General features: G+C 30.0%; 1 protein-coding gene and 1 long non-coding RNA gene across 14 annotated transcripts in view; both read left to right on the plus strand.

Annotated features, from left to right (window-relative positions):
• The window catches only part of LOC136030245 (neuronal acetylcholine receptor subunit alpha-7-like), a 189257-nt gene that overhangs the window by 12185 nt on the left and 161723 nt on the right, over positions 1-15349 (plus strand). The window lies entirely within an intron of this gene.
• On the plus strand, positions 5632-13808 carry LOC136030243 (uncharacterized). Its single transcript, XR_010618219.1, has 2 exons — positions 5632-5688; positions 12902-13808. It is a non-coding gene; the product is annotated as an uncharacterized LOC136030243 (long non-coding RNA).

Genomic DNA, 15349 nt, shown 5'->3' on the forward strand with positions numbered 1-15349 from the left:
GGTTATAATTAGCTTAGTCACAGTGAGAAAAACTAGGATGCAGGTAAATTTTAAATGAGTATTTAATGTATAGCGGTGGTTAGATTAAGTATTTAACATACTGTTTTCTGGGAGCTCTGCTTTCCATAATTTTCTTCTGAAATCTTGAAAATCATAAATCTCCGAAATTCTGATAAAGATAAAACTCCAGTTTCTCGCCAAAGAGGAGTATCAAATACCATGCGACTGTAGCAAATTCTATGTAGGGAGAACTCACCAGAATTTTGAGAAACGCCTACAAAGCATAAAGATGATATCACCAAAGCCCTAAATTATAATATTGCTTCTGTTTCTTTTGATTCTGCTTTAACCAGCCATGTTTTTCAGAATCCTAGCCACAAAATATTTTTTGAAGAATTCGCCCTTATTAGCAATGACCTAGGCACAAAGCAAGTGGTTCGAGAAGCAATTGAAATCAGACTTAAGATTAATGACCATATTGCCTTTAATAGGGACTTGGGAGAATATTCAGTAGCTGCTCAATGCACAAATTTAATTAAAAATGACCTTAAGATATATTATAAGAAACCAATAGATATTAACACAGAACCTGTCACAAACAGACCTATAAGATCAGCTGCCAAAAATAAAGTTGGCATTAAAAACGTGTTTTTAAATCATTCTCTTTCATTTCAATAAATCGCCTCGTTTCATCACAATTTACTTATCAGTCCTGGTTGAACTTCGCTGAGGTAAGGATACTGGGACTGTTTTGGAAAATTTTTCATTTTAATTTTATTTATTTTATCCTTTTGTAAGTTTTTTCTTCTTATATATTTTTGCATTGCTGAGGACGGCCCTTGGACTTAGGGACGAAATATTAAATCAAATTTGTTTCCCACTGTCTTGAGACATTCCCTACTATTCTTTTTGCTTTTGGTGTTTGTAGTAAAGCTTCTGACATTCTAAATTTATTTATAGAAAAAACAAACATTCAAATAATTTACTGTCTTCACATCTGACATCTATCAAACAGTTCGTGGTAAGGAACTGTACTAAGGAGCGACCCGGCTCAATAGTAAACGAAACTCTAAAAAACGAAATTGTGATGCTAAAAGATACATCAAAATAATTGGATTTTAATGCTGATTTTAAATATATAAGTTTCATCAAATTTAGTCTTTGTCATCAAAAGTTACAAGCCTGAGAAAATTTGCTTTATTTCGGAAAATAGGGCGAAACACCCCCTAAAAGTCACAGAATCTTAACGAAAATCACACCATCGAATTCAGCGTATCAGAGAACCCTATAGCAAAAATTTCATGCTCCTATCTACAAAAATGTGGAATTTCATTTTTTTGCCAGAAGACAGATCACGGGTGCGTGTTTATTTGTTTGTTTGTTTTTTTCCCCATGGGTTATCGTATCGACCAAATGGTCCTAGAATGTCGAAAGATGGCTCATTCTAACGGAATTGAAAAGTTCTAGTGCCCTTTTTAAGTGACCAAAAAATCGGATGGCACCTAGCCCCCTCCCACGCTCATTTTTTCCCAAAGTCAACGAATTTAAAATTTTGAGATAGCCATTTTGTTTCGCATAGTCGAAAACCATAATAACTATGTCTTTGGGGATTACTTACTCCCCCACAGTCCTTGAGGGAGGGGCTGCAAGTAACAAACTTCGACCAGTGTTCACATATAATAATGGTTATTGGGAAGCGTATAGACGTTTTCGGGGGATTTTTTTTTTGGGGGGAGGAGTTTAGGGGAGGGGCTATGTGGGAGGATTTTCCTTGGAGAAATATGTCATGGGGGAGCAAAAATTCAATGAAAAGGGCGCAGGATTTTCTAAAATTACTATGAAAAAAACAATGAAAAAATAAACATGGAAAAGTTTTTTCAATTGAAAGTAAGGAGTAGCATTGAAACTTAAAACGAACAGAGATTATTACGCATATGAGGGGTTCTAAAAATACTTTAACATAAAGAGCGAGGTATTTAGGAGGCATGGGTCGTCCCATCCGCAATCCCTCGCTCTTTACGCTAAAGTTTGACTCTTTGCCACAATTCTGCTTTTTAAAACAATTAAAAGCATTAGCGTAAAGAGCGAGGGATTGCGCAGGGGACAACCCATTTCATATACGGAGTAATTTCTGTTCGTTTTAAGTTTTAATGTCGCTCCTTACTTTCAGTTAAAAAAACTAGTTTTTTTATGTAATCTAATAATAAGTAACTACCTATGCAATCAATTTATTACGAAATCCTCTACGACGCTTGAAATACGACGCTTGATATATATATATATATATATATATATATATATATATATATATATATATATATATATATATATATATATATATATATATAAATATATATATACTAGCTGTTGGGGTGGCGCTTCGCGCCACCCCAACACCTAGTTGGTGGGGGCGCTTCGCACCCCCCCCCCCCCAAGCCCCCCCGCGCGCGTAAGTCGTTACGCGCCATATTAGTTACGCGCCATTGTAGTTGTGTCCCAATGTCCCACCTGTGAATATAGATATATATATATATATATATATATATATATATATATATATATATATATATATATATATATATATATATATATATATATATATATATATGTTTTTAACTACGTAAAACTTGCGAATATACAACATTCTTTGCTGTCCCATTGTCTGTGCATATAAATAGATTGTCAGGTTTACCGACTCTTGAACATGCAACATATAATGGTCCATGGGAAAACAATCCGTATTCAGATCTATACCTCATGATTCTAATGATTGCCCTTGAGCTTTGTTGATGGTGATTGCTAATCGACCATTCCCTGAGTCGCCATCGTCATTTATATATCCCCCTGTGCACCCCGGCGTCCCCTTTGTAGTTATGTCCCTGTTTCCCGGTCGTCATTTATATTCCCTGTGTCCCGGTCGTCATTTGTGTCCCGGTGTTCCAGTCTGTGATTTCTCTTTGAGTGTCCCGGGCGTCATTTATATTCCTTGTGTCCCGGTGTCCCGGTCGTCATTTATATCCCCCTGTGCCCCCCGGCGTCCCCATTGTAGTTGTGTCCCTGTGTCCCGGTCGCCATTTATATTCCCTGTGTCCCGGTCGTCATTTGTATCCCGGTGTCCCGGTCTGTATATACATTCGTTTTTTAGTTTTGTTTTTCTCCTTTATTTTTTTCCTTTTTTCTTTTTTTTCTTTTTTAGTTTATTTAGATTTTTAGATTTTTTAGTTTTTTTATTAGTTTTTAGTTTTTTTGTAGTTTTTACCATTTTTTTAGTTTTTTTAGTTTTTTTTTTTTTTTACTTATGTCCTGGTCGTCATTTATACTCCCTGTGTCCCGGTCGTCATTTGTGTCTCGGTGCTTTGTTGATTGCTAATTTATATTATATTTCTATTTATATTTTTTATATTTATTAATATTTTTTTAGTTTTCTTTTTCTCTTATTTTTCAGTTTTTTCCTTTTTTTTAGTTTTTTCTTTTTTAGTTTTTAGTTTTTTTTTTTTTACCTTTTTATAGTTTTTTTAGTTTTTTTTTTAGTTTTTTAGCTTTTTTAGTTTTTTTATTAGTTTTTAGCTTTTTTTAGTTTTTGCCTTTTTTTAGTTTTTCAGTTTTTTTAGTTTTTAGTTTTTTACCTTTTTTTAGTTTTTTTTAGTTTTTTAGCTTTTTTAGTTTTTTTTCTTTTTAGTTTTTTTTTGTAGTTTTTACCTTTTTTAGTTTTTTTTCTTCTTTTGTATTAGTGTGAAATAATTCAGACGTCATATGCGGACAAACACGACGTCACTCGACAGACAGACAGACAGACATAACCCACAAACAACTTATTTTTATATATATTTATTCATATTTTATTAGTTTTCTTTTTCTCTTTTATTTTTCAGTTTTTTCCTTTTTTTAGTTTTTTTCTTTTTTAGTTTTTAGTTTTTTTTAGTTTTTTACCTTTTTTAAGTTTTTTTTTAGTTTTTTTAGTTTTTTAGCTTTTTTAGTTTTTTTATTAGTTTTTATTTTTTTTGTAGTTTTTGCCTTTTTTTATTTTTTTAGGTTTTTTTTTGTTTTTAGATTTTTACCTTTTTTCAGTTTTTTTTAGTTTTTTAGCTTTTTTAGTTTTTTTTTCTTTTTAGTTTTTTTGTAGTTTTTACCTTTTTTAGTTTTTTTCTTCTTTTGTATTAGTGTGAAATAATTCAGACGTCATATGCGGACAAACATGACATCACCTGATCCACAGATCCACACACAGACAACTTATTTATATATATATATAGATATATATATATATATATACTAGCTGTTGGGGTGGCGCTTCGCGCCACCCCAACACCTAGTTGGTGGGGGCGCTTCGCGCCCCCCCCAAGCCCCCCCGCGCGCGTAAGTCGTTACGCGCCATAATAGTTACGCGCCATTGTAGTTGTGTCCCTATGTCCCACCTGTGAATATAGAAATATATATATATATATGGTTTTAACTACGTAAAACTTGCGAATATACAACATTCTTTGCTGTCCCATTGTCTTTGCATATAAATAGATTGTCAGGTTATCCCCCTGTTTCCCCCGGTGTCCCCGTTGTAGTTGTGTCCCTGTGTCCCGGTCGTCATTTATATTCCCTGTGTCCCGGGTCCCGGTCATCATTTGTATCCCGGTGTCCCGGTCTGTATATACATTCGTTTTTTAGTTTTGTTTTTCTCCTTTATTTTTTTCCTTTTTTTTTCTTTTTTAGCTTATTTAGATTTTTAGATTTTTTAGTTTTTTTTATTAGTTTTTAGTTTTTATTTCTTTTTAGTTTTTTTGTCCCGGTCGTCATTTATATCCCCCTGTTTCCCCCGGTGTCCCCGTTGTAGTTGTGTCCCTGTGTCCCGGTCGTTATTTATTTTTTAGTTTTTTACCTTTTTTTAGTTTTTTTAGTTTTTTAGCTTTTTTATTTTTTTTATTAGTTTTTAGTTTTTTTGTAGTTTTTGCCTTTTTTTTAGTTTTTTTAGTTTTTTAGCTTTTTTATTAGTTTTTAGTTTTTTTTGTAGTTTTTGCCTTTTTTTAGTTTTTTTAGTTTTTTAGCTTTTTTATTTTTTTTATTAGTTTTTAGTTTTTTTTGTAGTTTTTGCCTTTTTTTAGTTTTTTCAGTTTTGACGTCACCTGATCCAGTTTTTTCAGGTGACGTCACCTGATCCACGATCCACAGATCCACAGACAACTTATTTTTATATATATAGATAGTTTTTTTTTTACTTATGTCCTGGTCGTCATTTATACTCCCTGTGTCCCGGTGCTTTGTTGATTGCTAATCGAACATTCCTTTTGTCCTGGTCGCTTTCTCTTTGAGTGTCGTCATTTATTAGTTTTTTCCTTTTTTTTTTTAGTTTTTTATTGGTTTTTACCTTTATTTTAGCTTATTTTTCAGTTTTTTCCTTTTTTTTAGTTTTTTTTTATTTTTTATTTTTTTTAGTTTTTTACCTTTTTTTAGTTTTTTTAGTTTTTTTAGTTTTTTAGCTTTTTTACTTTTTTTATTAGTTTTTAGTTTTTTTTTGTAGTTTTTGCCTTTTTTTAGTTTTTTCAGTTTTTTTTTTAGTTTTTTATTGGTTTTTACCTTTATAGTTTTTTTAGTTTTTTAGCTTTTTTATTTTTTTTATTAGTTTTTAGTTTTTTTGTAGTTTTTGCCTTTTTTTAGTTTTTTCAGTTTTGACGTCACCTAATCCAGTTTTTTCAGGTGACGTCACCTGACACATCCATCCACACATCCACAGACAGACAACTTATTTTTATATATATAGATATATATATATATATATATATATATATATATATATATATATATATATATATATATATATATATATATATATATATATATATATATATATATATATATATATATATATATATATATATATATATATATATATATATATATATATATATATATATATATATATATATATATATATATATATATATATATATCTATATATATAAAAATAAGTTGTCTGTCTGTGGATGGATGGATGGATCAGGTGACGTCACCTGAAAAAACTGGATCAGGTGACGTCAAAACTGAAAAAACTAAAAAAAGGCAAAAACTACAAAAAAAAACTAAAAACTAATAAAAAAAATAAAAAAGCTAAAAAACTAAAAAAACTAAAAAAAGGCAAAAACTACAAAAAAAACTAAAAACTAATAAAAAAGCTAAAAAACTAAAAAACTAAAAAAAAGGCAAAAACTACAAAAAAAAATAAAAACTAATAAAAAAAATAAAAAAGCTAAAAAACTAAAAAAACTAAAAAAACTAAAAAAAGGTAAAAAACTAAAAAAACTAAAAACTAAAAAAAACTAAAAAAAAAGGAAAAAACTGAAAAATAAGCTAAAATAAAGGTAAAAACCAATAAAAAACTAAAAAAAAAACTGAAAAAACTAAAAAAAGGCAAAAACTACAAAAAAAAACTAAAAACTAATAAAAAAAGTAAAAAAGCTAAAAAACTAAAAAAACTAAAAAAAGGTAAAAAACTAAAAAAAATAAAAAATAAAAAAAAAATAAAAAAAAGGAAACAACTGAAAAATAAGCTAAAATAAAGGTAAAAACCAATAAAAAACTAAAAAGAAAAAAAGGAAAAAACTAAAAAAAATTGTCATCTAAAAAACTAAAAAAAACTAAAAAAGGGAAAAACTAAAAGAACTAAAAAAGAAAAAAATAAATGACGACACTCAAAGAGAAAGCGACCAGGACAAAAGGAATGTTCGATTAGCAATCAACAAAGCACCGGGACACAGGGAGTATAAATGACGACCAGGACATAAGTAAAAAAAAAACTATCTATATATATAAAAATAAGTTGTCTGTGGATCTGTGGATCGTGGATCAGGTGACGTCACCTGAAAAAACTGGATCAGGTGACGTCAAAACTGAAAAAACTAAAAAAAGGCAAAAACTACAAAAAAAACTAAAAACTAATAAAAAAAATAAAAAAGCTAAAAAACTAAAAAAACTAAAAAAAGGCAAAAACTACAAAAAAAAACTAAAAACTAATAAAAAAGCTAAAAAACTAAAAAAACTAAAAAAAAGGCAAAAACTACAAAAAAAACTAAAAACTAATAAAAAAAATAAAAAAGCTAAAAAACTAAAAAAACTAAAAAAACTAAAAAAAGGTAAAAAACTAAAAAAACTAAAAAAAAATAAAAAAAGGAAAAAACTGAAAAATAAGCTAAAATAAAGGTAAAAACCAATAAAAAACTAAAAAAAAACTGAAAAAACTTAAAAAAGGCAAAAACTACAAAAAAACTAAAAACTAATAAAAAAAGTAAAAAAGCTAAAAAACTAAAAAAACTAAAAAAACTAAAAAAACTAAAAAAATGTAAAAAACTAAAAAAAAATAAAAAATAAAAAAAAACGAAAAAAAAAGGAAAAAACTGAAAAATAAGCTAACATAAAGGTAAAAACCAATAAAAAACTAAAAAGAAAAAAAGGAAAAAACTAAAAAAAATTTTCATCTAAAAAACTAAAAAAAACTAAAAAAGGTAAAAACTAAAAGAACTAAAAAAGAAAAAAATAAATGACGACACTCAAAGAGAAAGTGACCAGGACAAAAGGAATGTTCGATTAGCAATCAACAAAGCACCGGGACACAGGGAGTATAAATGACGACCAGGACATAAGTAAAAAAAAAAATTAACAAAACTAAAAAGAAGGTAAAAACTACAAAAAAACTAAAAAGAAAAAAAACTAAAAACTAATAAAAAAACTAAAAAATCTAAAAATCTAAATAAACTAAAAAAGAAAAAAAAGGAAAAAAATAAAGGAGAAAAACAAAACTAAAAAACGAATGTATATACAGACCGGTACACCGGGATACAAATGACGACCGGGACACAGGGAATATAAATGACGACCGGGACACAGGGACACAACTACAACGGGGACACCGGGGGAAACAGGGGGATATAAATGACGACCGGGACAAAAAAAACTAAAAAGAAAAAAAAAACTAAAAACTAATAAAAAACTAAAAAATCTAAAAATCTAAATAAGCTAAAAAAGAAAAAAAAAGGAAAAAAATAAAGGAGAAAAACAAAACTAAAAAACGAATGTATATACAGACCGGGACACCGGGATACAAATGACGACCGGGACACAGGGAATATAAATGACGACCGGGACACAGGGACACAACTACAACGGGGACACCGGGGGAAACAGGGGGATGTAAATGACGACCGGGACACCGGGACAGGGAATGGTCGATTAGCAATCACCATCATATATATATATATCTATCTATATTCACAGGTGGGACATAGGGACACAACTACAATGGCGCGTAACTATTATGGCGCGTAACGACTTACGCGCGCGGGGGGGCTTGGGGGGGGCGCGAAGCGCCCCCACCAACTAGGTGTTGGGGTGGCGCGAAGCGCCACCCCAACAGCTAGTATATATATATATATATATACTAGCTGTTGGGGTGGCGCTTCGCGCCACCCCAACACCTAGTTGGTGGGGCGCTTCGCGCCCACCCAAGCCCCCCCCCGCGCGTAAGTCGTTACGCGCCATATTAGTTACGCGCCCTTGTAGTTGTGTCCCTGTGTCCCACCTGTGAATAGAGATAGGTGTAAATATATGTTTTTGACTACGTAAAACATGCGAATATACAACATTCTTCGCTGTCCCATTGTCTGTGCATATAAATAGATTGTCAGGTTTACTGACTCTTGAACATGCAACATATAATTGTCCATGGGAAAAACAATCCGTATTCAGATCTATACCTCATTATTCTTATGATGTGTCCCTGTCGTCATTTATATTCTCTGTGTCCCGGTCGTCATTTGTGTCCCGGTGTCCCAGTTTGTAATTTCTCTTTGAGTGTCCTGGTCGTCATTTATATTCCCTGTGTCCCGGTGTTCCGGTCGTCATTTGTGTCCCGGTCTGTAATTTCTATTCGAACAATCCCTGTGTCCCGGTCGTCATTTATATATCCCACCTGTGCCCTCGGCGTCCCCATTGTAGTTGTGTCCCTGTGTCCCGGTCGTCATTTATATTCCCTGTGTCCCGGTCGTAATTTGTGTCCGGGTGTCCCAGTCTGTAATTCCTCTTTGAGGTTCCTGGTCGTCACTTATATTCCCTCTGTCTCAGTCGTCATTTGTGTCGCGGTCTGTAATTTCTCTTTGAGTGTTTTTTCTTTCTAGTTTTTTTTTAGTTTTTTACCTTTTTTCTTTTTTCAGTTTTCTTTTTCTTCTTTATTTTTCAGCGTCACTATGAAGTACATATCGCCGAACCTTTGTTTTTTAACTTAAGTCTGGTAGGCATTGATGACCTTATCCAAGTCAAAATCCCAAACCCAATCATCATCGCTATCATTTTCAGTTTTGATATGTTTTGACTCTCGCTGTCCAGGTGGATTTTCATCTAACTGGGCGGTTTTGCGTTCTTTAGCCGCAAGCCTGTTTTCTTGCTGTTATTGTGATTCCTCGGCACGCTTTCTTTTCTTACTTTCTCTATCAGCCGCAAGCCTGTTTTCTTGCTGTTCTTGTGATTTCTCGGAACGCTTTCATTTCCTACTTTGTCTATCAGCAGCAAGACTCATTGAGCAGCTTCCTCGGCTGTTGCCATTGTAGGTTCTTCAGTCATTTTACAATTAAACATTTTTCCGTGAACGCATGTCTTAAATATCTTTAATGACGTCACCGTCAAAGCAAAAATGACGACAACTAACTTCATGACGTTAGTCGACACAGAAACATGACGTCACCTGACAGACAGACACACAGACAGACAACTTATTTTTATATATATACTAGCTGTTGGGGTGGCATCATATTTTCAGTTTTTTCCTTTTTTTAGTTTTTTCTTTTTTAGTTTTTAGTTTTTTTTGTTTTTTACCTTTTTTTAGTTTTTTTAGTTTTTTAGTTTTTTAGCTTTTTTAGTTTTTTTATTAGTTTTTAGTTTTTTTTTTAGTTTTTGCCTTTTTTTAGTTTTTTCAGTTTTTTTAGTTTTTAGTTTTTTACCTTTTTTTAGTTTTTTTTAGTTTTTTAGCTTTTTTAGTTTTTTTTCTTTTTAGTTTTTTTTTGTAGTTTTTACCTTTTTTAGTTTTTTTTCTTCTTTTGTATTAGTGTGAAATAATTCAGACGTCATATGCGGACAAACACGACGTCACTCGACAGACAGACAGACAGACATAACCCACAAACAACTTATTTTTATATATATTTATTCATATTTTTTTAGTTTTCTTTTTCTCTTTTATTTTTCAGTTTTTTCCTTTTTTTTAGTTTTTTTCTTTTTTAGTTTTTAGTTTTTTTTAGTTTTTTACCTTTTTTTAGTTTTTTTAGTTTTTTTAGTTTTTTAGCTTTTTTAGTTTTTTTATCAGTTTTTATTTTTTTTGTAGTTTTGCCTTTTTTTATTTTTTTCAGTTTTTTTTAGTTATTAGATTTTTACCTTTTTTTAGTTTTTTTTAGTTTTTTAGCTTTTTTAGTTTTTTTTTCTTTTTAGTTTTTTTGTAGTTTTTACCTTTTTTAGTTTTTTTCTTCTTTTGTATTAGTGTGAAATAATTCAGACGTCATATGCGGACAAACATGACGTCACCTGATCCACAGATCCACACACAGACAACTTATTTTTATATATATATATATATATATATATATATATATATATATATATATATATATATATATATATATATATATATATATATATATATATACATATATATATATATATATAAATCTATATATATAAAAATAAGTTGTCTGTCTGTCTGTGGATCAGGTGACGTCATGTTTCTGTGTCGGCTGACGTCATGAAATTAGTTGTCGTCATTTTTGCTTTGACGGTGACGTCATTAACGGTATTTGAGACATTTGTTCACGGAAAAATGTTTAATTTTAAAATGACTGAAGAACCTACAATGGCAACAGCCGAGGAAGCTGCTCAAAGAGTTTATGCCAAAAAACTTACTGCTGATAGAGAAAGTAAGAAAAGAAAGCGTTCCGAGGAATCACAAGAACAGCAAGAAAACAGGCTTGCGGCTAAAGAATGCAAAACCGCGCAGTTAGATGAAAATCCACCTGGACAGCGACAGTCAAAACATATCAAAACTGAAAATGATAGCGATGATGATTGGGTTTGGGATTTTGACTTGGATAAGGTCATCAATGCCTACCAGATTTAAGTTAAAAAAAACAAAGGTTCGTCGATATGTACTTCATAGTGACGCTGAAAAATAAAGAAGAAAAAGAAAACTGAAAAAAGAAAAAAGGTAAAAAACTAAAAAAAAACTAAAAAGAAAAAACACTCAAAGAGAAATTACAGACCGGGACACAAATGACGACCGAGACAGAGGGAATATGAGTGACGACCGGGAACCTCAAAGAGAAATTACAGACTTGGACACCCGGACACAAATCACGACCGGGACACAGGGAATATAAATGACGACCGGGACACAGGGACACAACTACAACGGGGACGCCGGGGGCACAGGCGGGATATATAAATGACGACCGGGACACATGGATTGTTCGAATAGAAATTACAGACCGGGACACCGGGACACAAATGACGACCGGGACACCGGGACACAGGGAATATAAATGACAACCGAGACACTCAAAGAGAAATTACAAACTGGGACACCGGGACACAAATGACGACCGGGACACAGGGAATATAAATGACGACCGGGACACAGGGACACATCATTAGAATAATGAGGTATAGATCTGAATACGGATTGTTTTTGTTTGTTTGTGGGTTTGCATATGTAGTCATTATAAGTATATTAGGCTTACAAGGAATCCAGTTTTGTGAAGCTAAAAGTTGGTTCCCCAAGCCGGGATACCGACTAATCCCGTCTACGATGAAGAATTCAATGTAGAATTTCAATCATTGGATTTGACGAAAATATCAGAGGAAATAGATGAAAAAATTCACTTTTCAAATTGGATCTGACAGGCAACGAGGAAATTACATCAAATGCTTCCTTGCGACGCATGGAATCGAACCTGCGAACCTTTACTTAGAAGATGAGGACTTTTCCACTACACCGTCGCAAGGTATTTAGTATTTTTATTGCTGTGCAACAAGGATAATATATGACTGTATGTATAATCTATATATCTATCTATCTATCTATCTATCTATCTATCTATCTATATAAAAATAAGTTGTCTGTCTGTGGATGGGTCAGGTGACGTCACCTGAAAAAACTGGATCAGGTGACGTCAAAACTGAAAAAACTAAAAAAAGGCAAAAACTACAAAAAAAACTAAAAACTAATAAAAAAAATAAAAAAGCTAAAAAACTAAAAAAACTAAAAAAAGGCAAAAACTACAAAAAAAACTAAAAACTAATAAAAAAGCTAAAAAACTAAAAAAACTAAAAAAAGGCAAAAACTACAAAAAAAACTAAAAACTAATAAAAAAAATAAAAAAGCTAAAAAACTAAAAAAACTAAAAAAACTAAAAAGAGATAAAAAACTAAAAAAACTAAAAACTAAAAAAAACTAAAAAAAAGGAAAAAACTGAAAAATAAGCTAAAATAAAGGTAAAAACCAATAAAAAACTAAAAAAAAAACTGAAAAAACTAAAAAAAGGCAAAATCTACAAAAAAAAACTAAAAACTAATAAAAAAAGTAAAAAAGCTAAAAAACTAAAAAAACTAAAAAAACTAAAAAAAGGTAAAAAACTAAAAAAAATAAAAAAATAAAAAAAAAATAAAAAAAAGGAAAAAACTGAAAAATAAGCTAAAATAAAGGTAAAAACCAATAAAAAACTAAAAAGAAAAAAAGGAAAAAACTAAAAAAAATTTTCATCTAAAAAACTAAAAAAAACTAAAAAAGGTAAAAACTAAAAGAAGACCAGGACATAAGTAAAAAAAAAAACTATCTATATATATAAAAATAAGTTGTCTCCTGAAAAATCTGGATCAGGTGACGTCAAAACTGAAAAAACTAAAAAAAGGCAAAAACAACAAAAAAAACTAAAAACTAATAAAAAAAATAAAAAAGCTAAAAAACTAAAAAAACTAAAAAAAGGCAAAAACTACAAAAAAAACTAAAAACTAATAAAAAAGCTAAAAAACTAGAAAAACTAAAAAAAAGGCAAAAACTACAAAAAAACTAAAAACTAATAAAAAAAATAAAAAAGCTAAAAAACTAAAAAAACTAAAAAAACTAAAAAAAGTAAAAAACTAAAAAAACTAAAAACTAAAAAAAACTAAAAAAAAGGAAAAAACTGAAAAATAAGCTAAAATAAAGGTAAAAACCAATAAAAAACTAAAAAAAAAACTGAAAAAACTAAAAAAGGCAAAAACTACAAAAAAAACTAAAAACTAATAAAAAAAGTAAAAAAGCTAAAAAACTAAAAAAACTAAAAAAACTAAAAAAACTAAAAAATCTAAAAATCTAAATAAACTAAAAAAGAAAAAAAAAGGAAAAAAATAAAGGAGAAAAACAAAACTAAAAAACGAATGTATATACAGACCGGTACACCGGGATACAAATGACGACCGGGACACAGGGAATATAAATGACGACCGGGACACAGGGACACAACTACAACGGGGACACCGGGGGAAACAGGGGGATATAAATGACGACCGGGACAAAAAAACTAAAAAGAAAAAAAAACTAAAAACTAATGAAAAAACTAAAAAATCTAAAAATCTAAATAAGCTAAAAAAGAAAAAAAAGGAAAAAAATAAAGGAGAAAAACAAAACTAAAAAACGAATGTATATACAGACCGGGACACCGGGATACAAATGACGACCGGGACACAGGGAATATAAATGACGACCGGGACACAGGGACACAACTACAACGGGGACACCGGGGGAGACAGGGGGATGTAAATGACGACCGGGACACCGGGACAGGGAATGGTCGATTAGCAATCACCATCAACAAAGCTCAAGGGCAATCATTAGAATCATGAGGTATAGATCTGAATACAGATTGTTTTCCCATGGACCATTATATGTTGCATGTTCAAGAGTCGGTAAACCTGACAATCTATTTATATGCAAAGACAATGGGACAGCAAAGAATGTTGTATATTCGCAAGTTTTACGTAGTTAAAACCATATATATATATATATATATATATATATATATATATATATATATATATATATATATATATATATATATATATATATATATATATCTATCTATATTCACAGGTGGGACATAGGGACACAACTACAATGGCGCGTAACTATTATGGCGCGTAACGACTTACGCGCGCGGGGGGGCTTGGGGGGGGGGCGCGAAGCGCCCCCACCAACTAGGTGTTTGGGTGGCGCGAAGCGCCACCCCAACAGCTAGTATATCTATAAAAATAAGTTGTATGTCCGTCTGTTACACTATCTATATATATAAAAATAAGTTGAATGTATTTCTGTGTTGAGGGTTTGCATATGACGTCTGAAAAATAAAGAAGAAAAAGAAAACTAAAAAAGAAAAAACTAACAAAAATAAAAAAGCTAAAAAACTAAAAAAAGAAAAAACTAAAAACAAAAAAAGAAAAAAAAGAAAAAACTTAAAACAAGAAAGCCGAAAAAGAAAAAACTAAAAAAAAGATGAAAAATTAAAAAAGGTGAAAAACTAAAAAGAAAAAAAAGCTAGAGAAACTAAAACAGTACAAAACTAAAAAAAACAAAAAAAGAAAAAAATTAAAACATGTTTGTTTTTTTGTATGTTTGAGGGTTTGCATGTGATGTCTGAAAAATAAAGAAGAAAATAAAAATTAAACTAAAAAGAAAAAAGAAAAAACTAAAAAAAGAAAAACTAAAAAAAGAGAAAAAAAATAAAAAACTAAAAAAGAAAAAAAAACTAAAAAAAAACAAAAAAAATAAAATTAAAAAAAAAAATAAAAAACTTAAAAAGAAAAAACTAAAAAAAGAAAAATAAATAAAAAAGGTAAAAAAATAAAAAAGCTGCAAAGCTAAAAAAAGAAAAACGGAAAAAGAAAAAAACTAAAAAAGCTAAATCCTAAAAAACTAAAAGCAAAAATTAAAAAAGAAAAAACTAAAAAAAAGAAAAACCTAAAAACAAAAAAACTAAAAAAACTAAAAAAAATAAAAAAGGTTAAAAAACTAAAAAAAAGCGAAAAAATAAAAAAGCTACAAAACACAAAAAGGAAAAAACTAAAAAAGAGAAAAAATTAAAGTATGTTTGTTTTTTTTGTATGTTCGAGGGTTTGCATATGACGTTTGCATATTTCGAAAAATAAAGAAGAAAATTAAAGAAAAAAACTAAAAAAGAAAAATAGGAAAAAAATAAAAAAGAAAAACAAAAAAAAGAGAAAAACTAAAAAAAAAACAAAAAAGGAAAAACTAAAAATGAAAAAACTAAAAATGAAAAAACTAAAAAAAGCT

Source organism: Artemia franciscana, chromosome 8 (genome assembly GCF_032884065.1).
Source record: "Artemia franciscana chromosome 8, ASM3288406v1, whole genome shotgun sequence".
NCBI classification, from domain to species: domain Eukaryota; kingdom Metazoa; phylum Arthropoda; class Branchiopoda; order Anostraca; family Artemiidae; genus Artemia; species Artemia franciscana.